General features: G+C 35.6%; 1 long non-coding RNA gene across 2 annotated transcripts; it reads right to left on the reverse strand.

Annotated features, from left to right (window-relative positions):
* Nucleotides 1-453: 453 nt before the first annotated feature.
* Nucleotides 454-14,670, reverse strand: LOC126061609 (uncharacterized). Of its 2 annotated transcripts, none has more exons than XR_007513853.1 (4): nucleotides 14,418-14,670; nucleotides 8,727-8,909; nucleotides 3,282-3,387; nucleotides 454-533 (listed from the first exon to the last, which is right to left on the reverse strand). It is a non-coding gene; the product is annotated as an uncharacterized LOC126061609 (long non-coding RNA). The 2 variants fall into 2 exon arrangements; XR_007513855.1 differs by lacking the exon at nucleotides 14,418-14,670 and adding an exon at nucleotides 10,597-10,634.
* Between the last annotated feature and the right edge of the window lie 3,032 nt (nucleotides 14,671-17,702).

Raw genomic sequence — 17,702 nt, forward strand, 5'->3', positions numbered from 1 at the left:
ATGGTTCCACCTCACTGGCTCATCAGCTGACACAGAGCTCACACCCTCACCTCTCTTTTTATTATTTTCTCCCCACTTTCTCTTCCTTGCAGATTGAACATTCCATGATAGGATATAGGGACTTTACCAATTATACACTCCAAAGCCCAGGAAATTTCAAGCGTTTTCCAAGGAAGAGAAACTCTATAATGGATCAAGTACACGTGAAATCCTCAGGGACACGTAGTTGGATTATGGTTCTAGGGGCTGAAACTTGAGGAGAGAAGAAAATCTTAGAAAAGTTCATTTTTATTGAGTAGGTTCTCATTTGTATGTCTTTCTAGTCATCTTCCTGTGTTAATGGTACCTTGTCATTTTAATACAAATTTAGCATCTTGTAGTTCAATCCCTGCACCATGGGTAGAATTCAAATGTAGACCATACATTCACACTAACCGTAAAGTTGAACATTTTCTTCCTTGTTACTGTCTCTTTTTTTTCCCACAGAAATATCCAGATGGACTGTATCTTTCATTCCATTTCTCTGGATGTCCCTTAAGATAGGAAACATTTCAATATTAAGGACTTTGTTAAGGGGACTTAGTAAAACAGGAGTCCTGGGGACACAGTGGTTAAGAGATCAGCTGCTAACTGAAAGGTTGGCAGTTCAAATCCACCAGTCCCACCTTGGAAACCCTATGGGGCAGTTCCACTCTGTCCTATACGGTCACTATGACTTGGAACTGACTTGAAAACAATGGCAATGGGTGTGCAAAAGATAGGTTTTTCTTTCTAATGGACAATAGACAAAAACTGGAGAGACCGTTTGCAGTCTGAAACCTTTATTGGTCACAAAGGACAGCTTCCCCCTGAGCACTCTGGCTTCTTTTTTTCTCTTTCCATTTTTGACCTCTGGGACTTCTATTTTTATGTTTTGTTTTTCTTTTACTTCTTTTTTTAGTTCATCCTGCTTTTCTCATGTTAATAGATGGAATGTGGTCATATCAAAATCAGTCTGATTCATATGTCATCTTTGAATTTTCTCAGAAAAATCTATGTGTTTAGTTCCAAAATAAATACAATGCAGAGTGAAAACATGCTATGGGACTAATCTCCTATCTTAAAAAAAAAAAAAAAAGTGTTTCCCGTATGGACCTGGGGGTCTTAGTTTGCCTGTTTTAGCAATCTCATTTTGGGGATTAGTTAAACTAGTAATTCATCAGAGCTGTAAGGCACAATGAGGTCATAAAATTAAATCTTAAAGTTATTTTTCTTAGTCACATGGTACTAAAAAAAAAGTGTTTTGTCTTTCTTTTTTTTAGTTCTTAAAAAAACAAATGGAATTCAATTGCCTTTGATATCACCCTTGCAAGAAAATTCAAGCACTGTTTGATTCTTAATATTGATGAATTTTGAACATGCCAAAATGGGAAAAACATTGCCAACTAAATGTCTTTCTTTGTGACAATCCTCATCTGCTATTCTTAGCCCCTAGACAATGGGCTGTTGTCTAAGCCTCATTCAATGTCCCCACTCCTGCTTTCTGGAACACATAGTAAATTAAGGTCTTTCAAATATTTGAGGTTAGGATATCTCCACTTTCCTCCCTGTTAGTTTACAAGTATGAAAATAGAAACTTTCTGATGTTCAACTCACTGTTTACTTAGCATATAGCCATTAAAAACCTCAAACAATGAACCGTAAAGAGGCCGTAAATATAAATTTGAAAGATGAGCCCTTAAACAAGGGAGCTCAGCTACCTATGATTGCTGAAATTTGTCTGCTAGAAGAATCTAATCACCTTATATATAGTGAATCTTCTTAGATTAGCTGCTTCAAGCAGATAGCACTTTCTTGAAAGAAGATACAAATTTCAAAAAGCCTAAGTCAAAAGTCAGATTCATTGGGGAATAAAGTGAAGGAATGATATGGGCAGAAATATAGTTGCAAGAGCAAATGATGAACCCCTGAGGGAGCAGGAGAACAGTGGGATGCAGACTCCAAATTCTCATAAAAAGACCAAACTTAATGGTCTGACTGAGACTGGAAGGATCCCAGTGATCATGGCCCCCAGACCTTCTGTTGGCCCACTACAGGAACCATCCCCGAAGCCAGCTTGTCAGACATGGATTGGACTAGACAATGGTTGGAGAGGGATGCTGGTGAGGTGTGAGCTACCTGGTTCATGTGGACACTTGAGTCAATGCTGGTATCTCCTGCCTAGAGGGGAGATGTAAGGGTAGAGGGGCTTAAAAATTAGAAGCTGGCAAAATGGTCACAAAAAGAGAGAGTGGAAGGAGGGAGCGAGCTGTCTCATGAGGGGGGGAAATGGAAGTATGTAGCAAGTTGTGTATGGGTTTTTGTGTGAGAGAATGACTTGATTTGTGAACTTTCACTTAAAGCACAATAAAAATTATTTAAAAATGAAAAAAAAAGGAGTGAATGACGAGCTTAGGACAAAGCTGGACACTTAGAGTGCTCAATGCATGAAAGCTATTCTTCTTATTGAAACAAATAATTTCCTTTACATTGGTCAAAGTTTTAATATTTATAAAGTGATTTCATACATAGCAGTTAATTTGATCCATACAACACAGGGCAGGTCTCCTTGTCTCCACTCTACCAGGAGGAAGCTGAGGCTCAAGATTAAATGCCTTAGGACCCAAACCTGGACTTCTTGGCTGTTTCTTTCCACTTTACCACAAGGCTTTCCGGACTGAGAAGGGTCTAGGGAGATGAATCAGGTTCCTGATTCACAGTCAGAATTGTTATATGACTCTTATCAAAGGCTGGAACTTATCCAAGTGTAACCCGCCAGAGATTGCAGCAGGAAGCAGGCAATTAGGAATCCTCATTTAAGGGAAAACAAAAAACACGTGAGAGAAAGAATTCTTTCTGGGCAACCAGTCTACTTTCTTCTGGCAGATAATGTTTTAAAGATAGAGGAGGAATTTCCATAGCTTATTTCCAGTATAGACAGCCTGAGGCCACATTCAGGAATTTACTGAAGTAAGGCATTATTAGTAAGTCCATGGTGAATGGAAATTATTGCTGGAATTCATCATAAACATTCTAGGAGGGCTGAAGTCTATTTGGCAGTATATGTGAATTTATAGGCAATGGAACTATTTCAGTTCTATGTTCTGGGAAGACGTCAAGGGCCTAAAGCTAAAATCTGTGTATTTAGTCAGTGTGTTGGGGAATTATCCTAGATGATGATCCTGGCCTGTCTCTACATTCAAGGCCTCTTAGGATCAACACTGTTTGGAACATTAAAAACAAAACAAACAATAAAATCTCACCTTTCTTCTTGGGGTTTTTCCATCCTTGCTTCCCTTAATTCTGCCTGGCCACCAGCTCTGGAAGCTTTTCCTAGAAGAACTCTTTAGATTCTGATAGCCATAGAGCCTGGGTAAAAAACAGGGAGCCTCTTTTTACTCTAAAATAGGTTGGCCTGAATTTCAATTCCTGTTTTTTTTTTTTTTTTTTAAATTTAGAATAGCTGGTTTTCCTTATATCTTGATTGCTTTTATTTACTTAATATTGTTAAAACTAGTTTTTATTTGTTTATGTCATAAAAATGATATATAAATTGATAAAAATTCAACATGTACCTATGGCTAATAAATGAAAGTAGGAACTGCAATGAGCAGTTTTTTATGCTTTTTGTTAAAAAGTTGTATCTACACACACAATCAAATATGAGAATATGGTGGACAGTGCTTACATTTACTTGTTTTTGTTTAAATATATCACCGAGAATTGTCTAAATCGAAGCAACTGTATAACTTTTTAAGGGTATCTTTTCCTTTCATGGTATATGTGTACATAATTAAACAAGCAGAAGGGATTCCTATAGATGGACAAGTACACTGTTTCCAGAATTTAAGTATTATAAACAATGACGGCAGTGGTTTATAATGATAAAATTTGTACATATATATATTTATGCCCAGTTAGAGCATATTTGTATAATAAAGTATTTGATGAGAAATTACTAAGTCAAAGGTCACATGTGTTTAAATTTAATTAATTATCCAGTTGTCCTATCAAAAACCTAAGAGACTAAATTGCCCATCTGTGGTATAAGACAATCCTATGTCCTCATACCCTTATATTCATATTGTACATTTATAATGAAATTCAATACTTATTAATCTGATAGGAAAAAGTTTTATTCTAATAGGCTTTTAATTTGCTTAGTTAGTTATGTTGAATATTTCTTCATGAATGCTTTTTTTGTATGTTGTTGCTGTGTGCTGTCAATTTTGCTTCATAGCAAATAGAATGACGGAGTAGAACTACTGCCCCATAGGGTTTCCTAGGTTGCAATCTTTACACAAGCGAATCACCAGCTCTTTTCTCCCAAGGAACTGCTGCTGGATTCAGATCACAGAACTATGAGTTAGCAGGCGAGAGCTTTAAATATTGTGCCACCAGGACTCTATGTATTGGTAGTTGCTCTTTTTCTCCTATAAATTCATAGCATGACTGTAAGTTAAATGAGTAGCTCAAGGTCTATTACAGAGCTCGAGTATCATAAAGCTGTACTACATGAAGAAGAACAAGGCATCAGGATTGGTGGAAGACTCATTAACAACCTCTATTATACAGATGGCTCAACCTTGCTTGCTGAGAGGGGAGAGGACTTGAAGCACTTACTGATGAAGATCAAAGGCTACAGCTTTCAGTATGGATTACACCTCAACAAAAAGAAAACAAAAATCCTCACAACTGGACCATCAAGCAACATCATAATAAATGGATAAAAGATTGAAGTTGTCAAGGCTTTATTTCACTTGGATCTACAATCAATACCCATGGAAGCAGCAGTCTAGAAATGAAAAGATGCATTGCACTGGGCAAACCTGATGTGAAAGATCTTTTTAAAGTGTTAAAATGCAAAAATGTCACTTTAAGGACTAAGGTGCAACTGACCCAAGCCATCGTGTTTTCAATCATCTCATACGATGCAAAAGCTGGGCAATGAGTAAGGAAGACCAAAGAAGAATTGACATCTTTGAATTATGGTTTTTGGTGAAAAATACTGAATATACCATGGACTACCAAAAGAATGAACAAATCTGTCTTGGAAGAAGTACAGCAGAATGCTCCTTAGAAACTAGGATGGTGAGGCTTCCTCTCAGGCACTTTGGACATATCATACTTGGTAAGGTAGAGGGTCAGTGAAAAAGAGTAAGACCCTCAATGAGATGGATTAACACAGTGGCTGCAACAATGGACTCAAAACTCAGCAAGGATTGTGAGGATGGTATAGGCCCAGGCAGTGTTTTGTTCTGTTGTACATAGAGTTGCTATGAGTTGGAACCTACTGAAGGATGCCTAACAACAGCAACAAACACATGACTATCATATTTTATATTTTTACTTTAATTGGAGTATTTTAACTTTGTAAGGTTTTGTGGTATGAATGTTATTTTAAAGTAATCAGTTTTACCATAAGTAAAGGTTTAAATATTATCTCCTTGCTTCGCCTTTAATCACCATGTCTTTAACATAGGCTGTATTTTAGGATTTTAAGATTTAGTTTGAAAAAGTATTTTTTCTTATTAAAACTTGTAGGAAATCACTTGATCCTTATGATAATTCAGTCACATCTTAATCTGAAATTAAAATATCTCTACAATACGGTATAACTATATTTACAGGCTCTCATTAATGAAATTCTATGCCATAAATCTAAACCACACTTCCTATTCCTTTAGTGTGTCCCATTATTTCTTACACTTATTCCATTTCCTTCTGCCAGGAATGTCTTTACATTTTTATTTTATAAAATCCTGCTAGATTCTGAAATCAAGGTTCAAATGCCATCCCCATTTTTGTTTTCCCCAATTCCTCCATCCTCCCAAACAAATGTATAATTTTTTTTTATTACTCCATTTTTTTAGCCTTCCAAGCCCTTTATTTGTGTAGTTCTCAAGAAACTTCTCTCTCCATAGCTGTTTTATATTCCATCCTCAAATATACGTAATTTAGTGAAAATTTTTGTCCACTGTATTACAAGGGAAATGATACTAGGAATTCTATATTTGTTTATTGTACTGAATTGTCTTAGATTGCTATTGTAGGCTTGGTGAGTTGCTGGAGATAAAGAATTTGGTTTATGTCCTAAATCCATTACCTAAAGCAGTATGACTTTTATAAAACTGAGTCATCTTTCTGAGACTTTGACATTTTTAATTGTCAATATCTTCATCTACAAAATACAAGAATACCATCAGGTTCCCATGAGATGGAGTTAAATGTTTTAGAATAGATAAGATTATGAAAGTGCTTTCTATACTATAACTTTTCATTAAAATCTCAACTGTTATTACATTCTCCTGACTTTAAAATTGGATGGATAAACATCCAAATTTGTTAGGGTTGCATTTGTTTATTTATTTTTTCATAATTAAAATTACATTTCTTTAAAAATTGGTTGATTGAAATTGACTTGAAATTTTATAAACATATGTTGTCTTCAGTCATTAATAAGGTTTAATAGGTCATTCAAGTACAGAATTCATTTTGTCCCCTAAATGTTCCACTCTATTGAGTTACGTTCAGAGAAATCTGTTGGACTACATTCTGTTAATTAGCCGCTTAGATCTAATAACCCTGATCTGAAACTATTTAAAAAATTTCAAGCTATTTAGACTTCAAATCTAAAATTCTGAACACTCAAAAAATATACATTATTATTTTCTTACTTTTATAATACTACTATAACAGAAATTAATTTTCTTGCAGTTTAGGAGGCTGGAAGTCTGAATTCAAGGTGCTGGCTCTGGGGAAAGTTGTCTTTCTCTGATTACTCTGGGGAAAGGTAGTTTTCTCTTTGCAGCTCTGTTCCTCGATTCCTTGGTGATCTTTATGTGGCATGGCCTATATCTTCCCCATCTGTGCTTGCTTCCCTCTATGCCTAATCTGCTCTTTTTATATCTCAAAAGTAATTGGTTTAAAACACAACCTACACTGTTATGACCTCATTAACGTAATAAAGAAAACTATATTCCAAAATGAGATTATATCCACAGGTCAAGGGTTTAATGTTCTAATACCAGGAGGCCCTGGATGGCATAAATGGTTAAGGGCTCAACTAGTAGTCTAAAGGTTATCACAACCCATCCAGAAATGTCTCTGAAGACAAGCCTGGCTGTCTGCTCCCAAAAGATCACCTCCTTGAAAACCCTATGGAACAGTTCTACTCTGCACACATAGGGTCACCATAAGTCTAATCAACTTGAAGGCAATTAACAACATTCTAGAACATATTTTGAGGGGGCACAATTCAATTCATAACAGTGACATATGCAACTAATTGATTTTCCAAATCATAAATTATTTTCATCTCTTTATGAAGGGCATGAGGTTGATTTTGTTATAAAAAATGTTATGTTGGGTTCAGGATAAATGTGATTTTATGCTTCACTTAGAAACCCTGGGGAATTCTGGTGGTATAGTGGTTAAGAGCTATGGCTGCTACCCAAAAGGTCACAGTTCAAATCCACCAGATGTTCCTTGGAAACTCTATGGGGCAGTTCTACTCTTTTCTATAGGTTCGCTATGAGTCAGAATTGACTCGACAACAACTGGTTTGGTTTAGTTTTCTTGGTTTCAGAAAACTGGTGGCTTAGTGATTAAGAGCTACTGCTGCTAATCAAAAGGTAGGCAGTTCAAATCCACGACGCACTCCTTGGAAACTCTATGGGGCAGTTCTACTCTGTCTGTTAGGGTTGCTATGAGTCAGAATCAATGGTAACGAATTTGATTTTTTTTTTATGCTTCACTTTAAAAGTCAAAATTTAACTTTTTTTTTTCCTCCATCTACCAAAATCTCTTTTTAAGGGATCAGAATATACTCATTCATGCATGCTCAAATCTTAGAGTAACATCCATCTCCTGGCCTGGCATTCAATCTACTTCCTAAATGACTCTACTTTTCATTCTCTGTCTATACTGACATTGTCTTATTTGAGCTTTCAACATCTCTCCCCACTGAGTAATTACAATAATCTCCTAACTGGCTAACTGCCAACCTTTTGGTTAGCAGCAGTAGTTCTACCACTACACCACCACCATTTCCCATAACCACCTATAACCTCTTTTTCATCTTACCCGTTCTTCACAGTGCCACTAAAAATGCACATTGAATCCCGTTATATCCCTTGCTTACACACCCTCATTTGCTTTCTAATTTCTATAACATCCATATTCTTTAATAAGATCTATAAAGCTCTTCAGAATCTTGCCGCAAGCTTTTTTTTTTTTCCCAATCTGAGTATTACACACAAAAAAGCCTCTTAACAGATTATTTTTTATATATTGCTTTGGCCGACCCATTTAATGGAATTCCCTTTTCTCATTTCTAGCCTGACAATCCTACTCCTCCATCCTACTCCTCCATATATAAATATCACTTCCTATCTGAAGATTTCCTCATCTAACTTCCTCCTCTTTGTAGATCACGTACATATTACCATTACTGATATTTCTCTATTTGTTTCGCAGTTGCTTATAATAATTTCTTTTAACAACAAATTTATGTCTAAGATCAGATCTCTTTTCTTGTTCTTAGCTGTACCTTCCACTGCTGGCAGATGTCAGGCCCTCCATGAATATTTATTGTTGTTTGGAAAGAGGAATGATGGAAAAAGAGCTGAAGTGATCTGTGAAGAAGAGGAAGGAGATAGTGCATGTGAAACAGTACCCTTCACAATAGGGTATTTTTTTATACTCACTCCCACAGCACTCTTGCCATTTGCAATAAGTCCCATCACTCATGGATTGTTATTACTGCGGTCCTCACAGAAGAAATATTATTCCATTTCTGGCTGGCCTCTGCAGCACTTATACTTCATTATTTCCCCTGGGGCTTCAGTGTCCTTCAGTTTTTTTCACATCCCTTTTTTCTTCAGTGGTATCTGTGATGAAGGACCAATGCCAGATAATCAACTTCACTTTTTAGAAAAAAAGAAAAAAACCCAGTCTAAACTGAGGGTTTGTTTTATAGACAAAAGCATCCCTCCATATTCTGTGCAAAAAACCTCTGAAACATTTCAGCACAATGTAGAAGGATATGCCAATTGATGAAATGCCAAAGCTCCATAATGGAAAAATAAGAAAAGGATCAAAATTCTTTTCACCTAAGAAATTGCTATTAGTTCAAGTAGCACTTAACTAGTGAAATGAATATGCCCTGGAGCTGAAATTTCATCTTTGGCAGCTGTGGTAGCTAAGAACCACTGGCTGTCCTTTGTCCCTACATATTCAGAGAATCTCATTTCCCAGAGAGGATGATTCAATTTGGAAGAGTTCTTCTTTTTTTTTTTTTTTAAATCATAAAATGAGGTGTTGGGTGGATCATATAGAGTTTTCCCATTTGCAAATTCCTTACTATTTAATGTAATGTCTCTTTAGCTTAGAGACATTACTTTCTGTGTTTTGCCACCCAGTTTTAACCATCCAGAATGCAGTTTGATGGCATAGAGCAGGAAAAAATAAAAAAAAAGCCCATTGCTGTTGAGTTGATTCTGACCCATAGCAACCCTACAGGACAGAGTAGAACTGCCTCATAGGGTTTCTGAGGAGCACCTGGTAGATTCCAACTGCCGACATTTTAGTTAGCAGCCATGGCTCTTAACCACTATGCTATCAGATATAGAGCTGAGAGGGAGTAAATATAGACTTGGGGTTGAGGAGTCAAAATATGGAAAGCTGGCAAATGTTAATAATCCTTCTAGTTGTGTCCTCAGGAATAAGATGTGATTTTAAATAAATAAATAAATAAAGGCCTTAATGTATCACAGTACAAGAAAGAAACATAAGGCAAGATCTCCTGAGTAGAAGAAGGCATTGTAGCACTTTTTATTTATTTTTATAATTAACATGTGAACTGCTAATACACAACAACTGTGGAAATGTTTTCACTAACTCTTTTTGTAAGATGAAGTTGCATACTTACCACTTTGCTAAAACAACAAAATGAAAAAGAGAGAGAGAGGAAATATTGTATTCCCATTTAATATGTAGCTAGAATATGTGATAATAGATCAGTAAATATTATCCCCTCAATGTGCTTACTCCTAAATAGTGGTGATTCTTTTGTTTATTAGCCACCTAGTAGAATACATCTGCTTCCATAGAGATTTACAGCCTTGGAAATTCAACAGGGCTCTATGAGTCAGAATCAACTAGACTACAGTGGACTTTTGGTTAGTAGTCGGCTTATTAATAGGGTTGCTGGATTTAACAAATAAAATTAAAGGATACCCAGTTAAATTTGATTTTCAGAGGAAAAAATAATTTTAATACAGTATGTTGTTGTTGTTAAGAGCTACAACTGCTAACTGAAATGTCAGCAGTTCGAATCCACCAACTGCTCCTTGGAAACCCAATGAAACAGTTCTATCCTGTCCTATAGAGTCACTATGAGTTGCAAATGGAATGTGAAGTTGGAAAAAAAAGAAGAATTAGTGGTTCGAAAATATGGCCTCGGTGATGGAAACAATGCAGTAGATTGTGTGATAGAATTTTACAAGACCAACAACTTCTTCATTGCAAATACGTTTTTTCAACATCATAAACAGCAATTATACATGTGGACCTCACCTGATGGAAAGCACAGGAATCAAATTGACTACATCTGTGGAAAGAGAATATGGAAAAGCTCAATATCATCAGTAAGAACAAGGCCAGGAACTGACTACAGAACAGACCATCAATTACTCATATGTAAGTTCAAGTTGAAGCTGAAGAAAATTAAAACAAGTCCATGAGAGCCTAAATACCACCTTGAATATATCCCACTTGAACTTGGAGACCATCTCAAAAATAGATTTTGTGGAATTGAACACCAGGAAAGTTGTAGGAAGACATCAAAGATGTTATACATCAAGAAAGCAAAAGGTCATTACAAAGACAGAAAAGAAAGAACAAAATGGATGTCAGAAGAGTCTCTGAAAACTTTATTTTGAATGTAGCGTAGCTAAACAGAATGGAAGAAATGATTTCAAATGGCAGCTGGAGAAGTTTACTATGAGTCAAAACTGATTTGAGGGTGTCTAACAGTAACAACAATGATCTTTACAGAAGTGGATTCTCATGGAGCCATTAGGTGGGTTCAAACCACCAACCTTTAGGTTAATAGATGATTGCAAACCAATTGAAACATCCAGGTTCCTTTACCATACCCAAAACAAACTCATTGCCATCGAGTTGATTCCACCTCGTAGCTCCCTATAGGACATGGTAGAACTACCCCATATGGTTTCCTAGGCTGAAAACTTTATGGAAGATGACTGCCACATCTTTCTGCTGTGGAACAGCTGATGGGTTTGAACTGCTGGCCTTCTTGGTTAGCAGACGAGTGCTTTAACTACCATACAACCAATGCTCCTTCCTTTATCATCATCATCATATCATGATATTATGATAAAATTACGATAGTCACCATCAAATATACTAAATATTTTCTGTTTATCAGAAATTCACTTTTAACTGGGTGTTCTATATTTTATCTAGCAACCTTTCTGATAAGAATGTTCAAGTCATAAATAGGAATAGGTTTTTTTCCTGTTGTATTAGCATGCATTAACACATGATGAGCAGAAGATACCAGACGGGTAGGCATAGAGAATAGTTTCAACTGAACTATCTATCAGGGGGGAGAAGACTTAATTTTAGACATAGATGAAGCGAGTAGTTCAACTTAGCAAAGTGTTTGAGATTAGGATCTTTCTGGCATGCAACATTTGAGTGTAAATGCAAGACCACACAAAGTACTATTTTAAAATAGAAAGCAAAAAAATCAAACTATATTCTGTGGCTATATTTTAAGAAAATGTTAAGTTCAATTTTGTCTGTAATATTTCTTCTCGAAGTAGGTGCATCTAATGTTGCAGAAAATGTTTTGGTTAATGAAGGTTCTGTCAAGTACGCAGCATAGCCAATATATGCATTGCATACATCCTTAAAATTCAAAGGATGAAGCGTATATATCAAGTCTAGATACAGAACTCTAAGTAGTAAAAGGAAGTTAAAAAAGGTCTCATTTGGATATGAACATGTTTTCCACCTTTCAGCACAAACATGGCACACAACCATAAAATTTAATGTTGGCGACAAAAAAAAAATTATCATACATGTTTCATGAACAGATTCTAAATGTCTAATGTCCTTCAGATAGAATATGATAGAAGGGGATGGCGAAATGCATCAAAATCTGTAGTAATTAAGATAGGAAGAATTATTCATATCATTGTTTGAGAATGATGAGAGAGACAGCAATGTCTAATTCCTTGGTTAGTTTTGAATGTTATGGATAAGAACAAATTTAATAACGTAATGAGTAGTGGTCACATTCTCGCATACATTTTTGAGTCTTTTCCAAAAACCTTGTAACCATGAGTTAAACTTTTAAAATAGGACAATTTCAAAGAAGTCTTGAAAAGATCAATAAATTTTAATGTACTGTAATTCTTACACTGGGAAAAGGGTCCAGTTTTCTCTTTGAATAAAAAATACTGGGGATACTCTTGAAATCTTTTTCTTCCACTTTGAACTTTTAGTTAAAAAAATGTTGAGACTTCCTTTGTAATTTATAGTTTTAAAATACTTTCAAGTAATTTGAATTGGTTAGAGGTGTAAATTTTTTTGTTTTCATATATGTTTAAACATAATTATATTTGACTAGTGGCATAGTGGAGCCCTGGTGGCACAGTGGTTAAGAGTCAGTTGCTAACCAAAAGGTCAGCAGTTTGAATCCACCAGCTGCTCCTGGGAAACCCTGTGGGACAGTTCTACTCTGCCCTATAGCGTTGCTATAAGTCGAAATTGACTCAATGGCAATGGGTTTGTGCTCATCCCTTACCAGTGATGCTCCTTGGGGTTACATCTAGGCCCTGTTACAGTAATACAGAGAGTGTGCATCCAAACCCAAGACTTTAATGGTAGCACAGTGATTAAAGCACTTGGCTTTTAACCAAAAGATCAGCAATTTGAACCCACCATCTGCTCCATGGAAGAAATATGTGGCAATCTGTTCTGTAAAGATTTAAAGACTTGGAGCCCTGTGGTGCAGATCTACTCTGTCCCATAGGCTTGCTATGGGTCGGAATCCACTAGATGGCAACTTTTTTTTTTCTTTTTTTAGTGTAAATGTATGTTTCAATACAAAACACTGGATGTGATACATATAAAATTATTTGTGCAAAAAATAAAAGAATAAATCTGTAATTCTTTAAAAATACTTATTAAAAAATTTAAGTGAAGATACTGAATTATGCCAGAAGCATACAGGTATACATACACAATATGAGCTAGTTTGAGATTAGGCAAAACTAATTTATTATCAGAAAATTTTCTAGAAAAATATTCAGTTTCTACTTTATAATGAAATAATGAAAGTAGACTGTTTTCTGAGGTACCATTAAAAAAAATTCAGAAAACTCACTATCAAAACATTAAATAAATTGAATAATGTAATTTTAATACATGTGCATTCTTTGATATGAAAGAAATAGACTTACCCATCAATTTATTCGCTTTTGTAAAATCTGTCAGGAAAATAATATCTTATAATTCATTTCAACTAGAATTCAGTGATAAAATTTTTCATTTATATAAAGCTATTTATTATATCTGTGAAAATCAAATTATAGACAGTTGTCCTAACCACACCCCCCAAAAAAAAATGGACAGGTAAATGTTAAACAAAGAAACTCTTGCCCAAAATTAACTAATTGCTGAACTTTTTAGTTCTCATTTTTTCATTTCATTTTGTTTTTAGTTGACGTCAAGCTGACACCCACTCATAGTTGCCTGGTTCTGGGTTATCCTCACAATTGCCAGCATATCCAAGTCCATTGTTGAGTCTACTATGCCAATCCATCTCACTGAGGGTCTACCATGTCCTGGCAATTCTCCACTTCACCAACCATGATGTCCTCTTCTGGTGACTGATCCCTCCTTGCAATATCTTTATACATTTTTAAATTTTTATTTCAAAGATGAAGCATCTTAATCACATCATTAAAGGTAGACAAAATAGGGGGAAAATCCATTATTAGTTTGTATGTTTAAACTACTTAAAAACACCCCTTAATATTCTTCATATTTTTTTATGTGAGACTTTTTTAGTTATTTGTTTCCCATAAAGTCATTATATTTTTCTGTTGTAATTTTTATTAAAAGATGATAAAGATTATTACATGCTAATATTTATTTTGTATTTGCTCTTCATCTGCCTCCTTATCCACAATTTATTTATAATATACAGAAGAGCAACAGTAGAATCTTAAAGTATTATTTGTAGTATAAGAAAAATGCATTTAGTACTGGGTTACCTGTAAAATGTAATCTTTCTTCATCTGAAGCAAATATAAAAGATCAAAATGATTGTGAATGATAACAATTGCCTCTCTATATCTTACTTGTTGTTGTTAGGTGCTTTTGAGTCATAGCGACCCTATGTACAACAGCATGAAACACTGCCCCGTCCTGCTGCATTCTCGCAATCGTTGTTACTCTTGATCCCATAGTTGCAGACACTGAGTCAGTCTATCTTTCCTGACGGTCATCTTCTTATTCGCTGATCCTCTATGTTACTCAGAATAATGTCCTCCAGGGGCTTGTCTCTCTTGATAACATATCCAAAGTAAGTGAGACCAAGTCTCTCAATCCTTGCTTCCAGTGAGCATTCCGGTTGTACTTCTTTCAAGACAAATTCGTTTGTTCTGGCAGTCCGTGTATATTCAATATTCTTTGCCAACACAGAAATTCAAAGGCATCAATTCTTCTTCAGTCTTCCTTGTTCATTGTCCAGCTTTTACATGCATATGAGGCAATTGAAAACACTGTGGCTTGGGTCAGGCACACTTTGGTCCTTAAAGTGATATCTTTGCTTTTTAACACTTTAAAGAGATCTTTTGCAGCAGATTTGCCCAATGCAACGTGTCTTTTGATTTCCTGACTACTGCTTCCATGGGTTTTGATTGTGGATCCGAGTAAAATGAAATCATTGACAACTTAAATGTTTTCATTTATCGTGATGTTGCTTATTGGTTCAGCTGTGAGGAATTTTGCTTTCTTTATGTTGAGGTGTAATCCATACTGAAAGCTGTGGTCTTTGATCTTCATCAGTAAGTGCTTCAAGTCCTCTTCACTTTCAGCAAGCAAGGATGTATCATTTGCATATCTGGTTCTGGGTAGGTTATTAATGAGTCTTCCTCCAATCCTGATGCCTTGTTGTCCTTCATATAATTCAGCTTTTCAGATTATGTGCTCAACATACAGATTGAATAAGTAGGATGAAAGGATACAACCCTGATGCATACCCTTCTTGATTTTGAACCAGGCAGTATCCCTTTGTACTCTTTGAATGGCTGCCTCTCAGTCTAAGTACAGGTTCCTCATGAGCACAATTAAGCACTCTGAAATTCCCATTCTTTATATTGTTATTCATAATTTGTTATGATTTGTACTTTTGAATGCCTTTACACAGTCAATAAAATGCAGTTAAACACCATTCTGGTGTTCTCTGCCTTCAGACATGATCCATCTGACATCATCAATGATATTACTTGTTCCATGTCCTCTTCTGAATCCGGCTTACATTTCTGGCAATTCTCTGTCAATGTACAGCTACAACCATTTTTTAATGATCTTTAGCAAAATATTACTTGTGTGTATATTAATGATATTGTTTGATAATTTCCACATTTTGTTGAATCACCTTTCTTTGGAATGGGTACAAATACGGATCTCTTCCAGTTGGTTGGCCACGCAGCTGTTGTCCATATCTCTTGACATAAATGAGTGAGCACCTCCAGCACTGCATCCATATATTGAAGCATCTCATTTGTTATTCCACCAATTCCTGGAACCCCGTTTTTTGCCAATGCCTTCAGTGCATCTTGGACCTCTTCCTTTGGTACCACCAGTTCTTGGTTATATATTACTCCAGAAATGGTTGAACTTTAACCAATTCTTTTTAGTACAGTAACTCCGGGTATTCCTTTCATCTTCTTTTAATGCTTACTGAGTCCTTTAATATTTCCCCTGTAGAATCCTTCAGTACTGCAACTTGAGGCTTGCGTTTTTTCTTCAGTTCTTTTAGATTGAGAAATGACAAGTGTGGTCTTCCTTTTTGGTTTCCTATCCACAAATCTTTGCATATTCCATTATAAACCTTTACTTTGTCTTTTCGAGCTGTCCTTTGAAATCTTCCGCTCAGGTCTTTGACTTCATTATTTCTTCCTTTCACTTTAGCTTCTCTGTGTTTGATAGCAACTTTCAGAGTCTCCTCTGACATCTATTTTGGTCTTTTCTATTTTTCCTGCCATTTTAATGACTTCATGCTTTCTTCATGTATAATGTTCTTGATGTCATTCCAAAGCTCTTTTGTTCTTTTTTTGTTAGTGCTCAATGAATCAAATCTATTCTTGAGATGACTCCAAAGTCAGGTGGGGTATATTTAAGTTTGTACTTTGGCTATTGTGGACCTGTTCTAATTTTCTTCAGTTTCAACTTGAACTTCCATATGAGCAATTGATGATCTGTTCTGCAGTTGGGCCCTGGCCTTGTTCTTACTTATGATATTAAGACTTTCCATTGTCTCTTTCCACAGATGTAGTTGATTAGATACCTGTGTATTCCACCTGGAGAGGTCCATGTGTATATTTACCATTTATGTTGTTTAAATTAGGTATTTGCTAAGAAGAAGTCTTTGGTCTTGCAAAATTCTATCATTCGATATCTGGTGTAGTTTCCATCACCAAGGCCATGTTTTCCAACTATCAGTCCTTCTTTGTTTTCAGCTTTTGCATTCTGATTGCCAGTAATTATCAATGTGTCTTGATTGGATGTTTGATCAATTTTAGACTGAAGAAGTTGGTAAAAATCTTTAATTTCTTCATCTTTGGCTTTAGTGGTTGGTGCATAAATTTGAATAATAGTTGTGTTAACTGATCTTCCTTGTAGGTGTATGGACATTATCCTATCACTAACAACATTGTACTTCAAGGCTGATCTTAAAGTGTTCTTTTTGATGATGAACGGAATGCCATTCCTCTGCAATTTGTCATTCCCAGCATAGCAGACCATATAATTGTCTGATTCAAAATGCCCAATAACAGTCCATTTCGACCCACTAATGCATGGGATATTGATGTTTACCCATTCCATTTCATTTTTGATGACTTCCAATTTTCCTAGATTCATACTTCGTACATTCCACATTCTGATTATTAATGGATGTTTGCAGCTGTTTCTTCTTATTATATTGTCATAAGCTTACTCCATCCACATCATTAAAGTCAACTCTACTTTGAGGAGGCAGCTCATCCCTATTCATATTTTGACTGCCTTCCAACCTGAGCGTTCATCTTCTGGCAATATGTCAGACAACGTTCTATTGCTATTCATAAGGTTTTCACTGGACATTTTTTTCAGAAGTAGACTCCTGAGTCCTTCTTCCTAGTCTGTTTCAGTCTGGAAGCTCACTGAAATCTGTTCATCAAGGGTGACCCTGCTGTTATTTGAAATAACAGTGGCAAAGCTTCCAGTATCACAGCAACACACAAGCCACCAGAGTAGGACAGATTGATAGGCATGAGGTGGATATTTTACTTACCAATGTCGTATAAAAGTGTAACTAAAATATATAAAAACACATTCTTGTACTTTAGATCTATGTTATACTGAAATGATTTAGTTTT

This window comes from Elephas maximus, chromosome 2 (genome assembly GCF_024166365.1).
Source record: "Elephas maximus indicus isolate mEleMax1 chromosome 2, mEleMax1 primary haplotype, whole genome shotgun sequence".
Lineage (NCBI taxonomy): Eukaryota > Metazoa > Chordata > Mammalia > Proboscidea > Elephantidae > Elephas > Elephas maximus.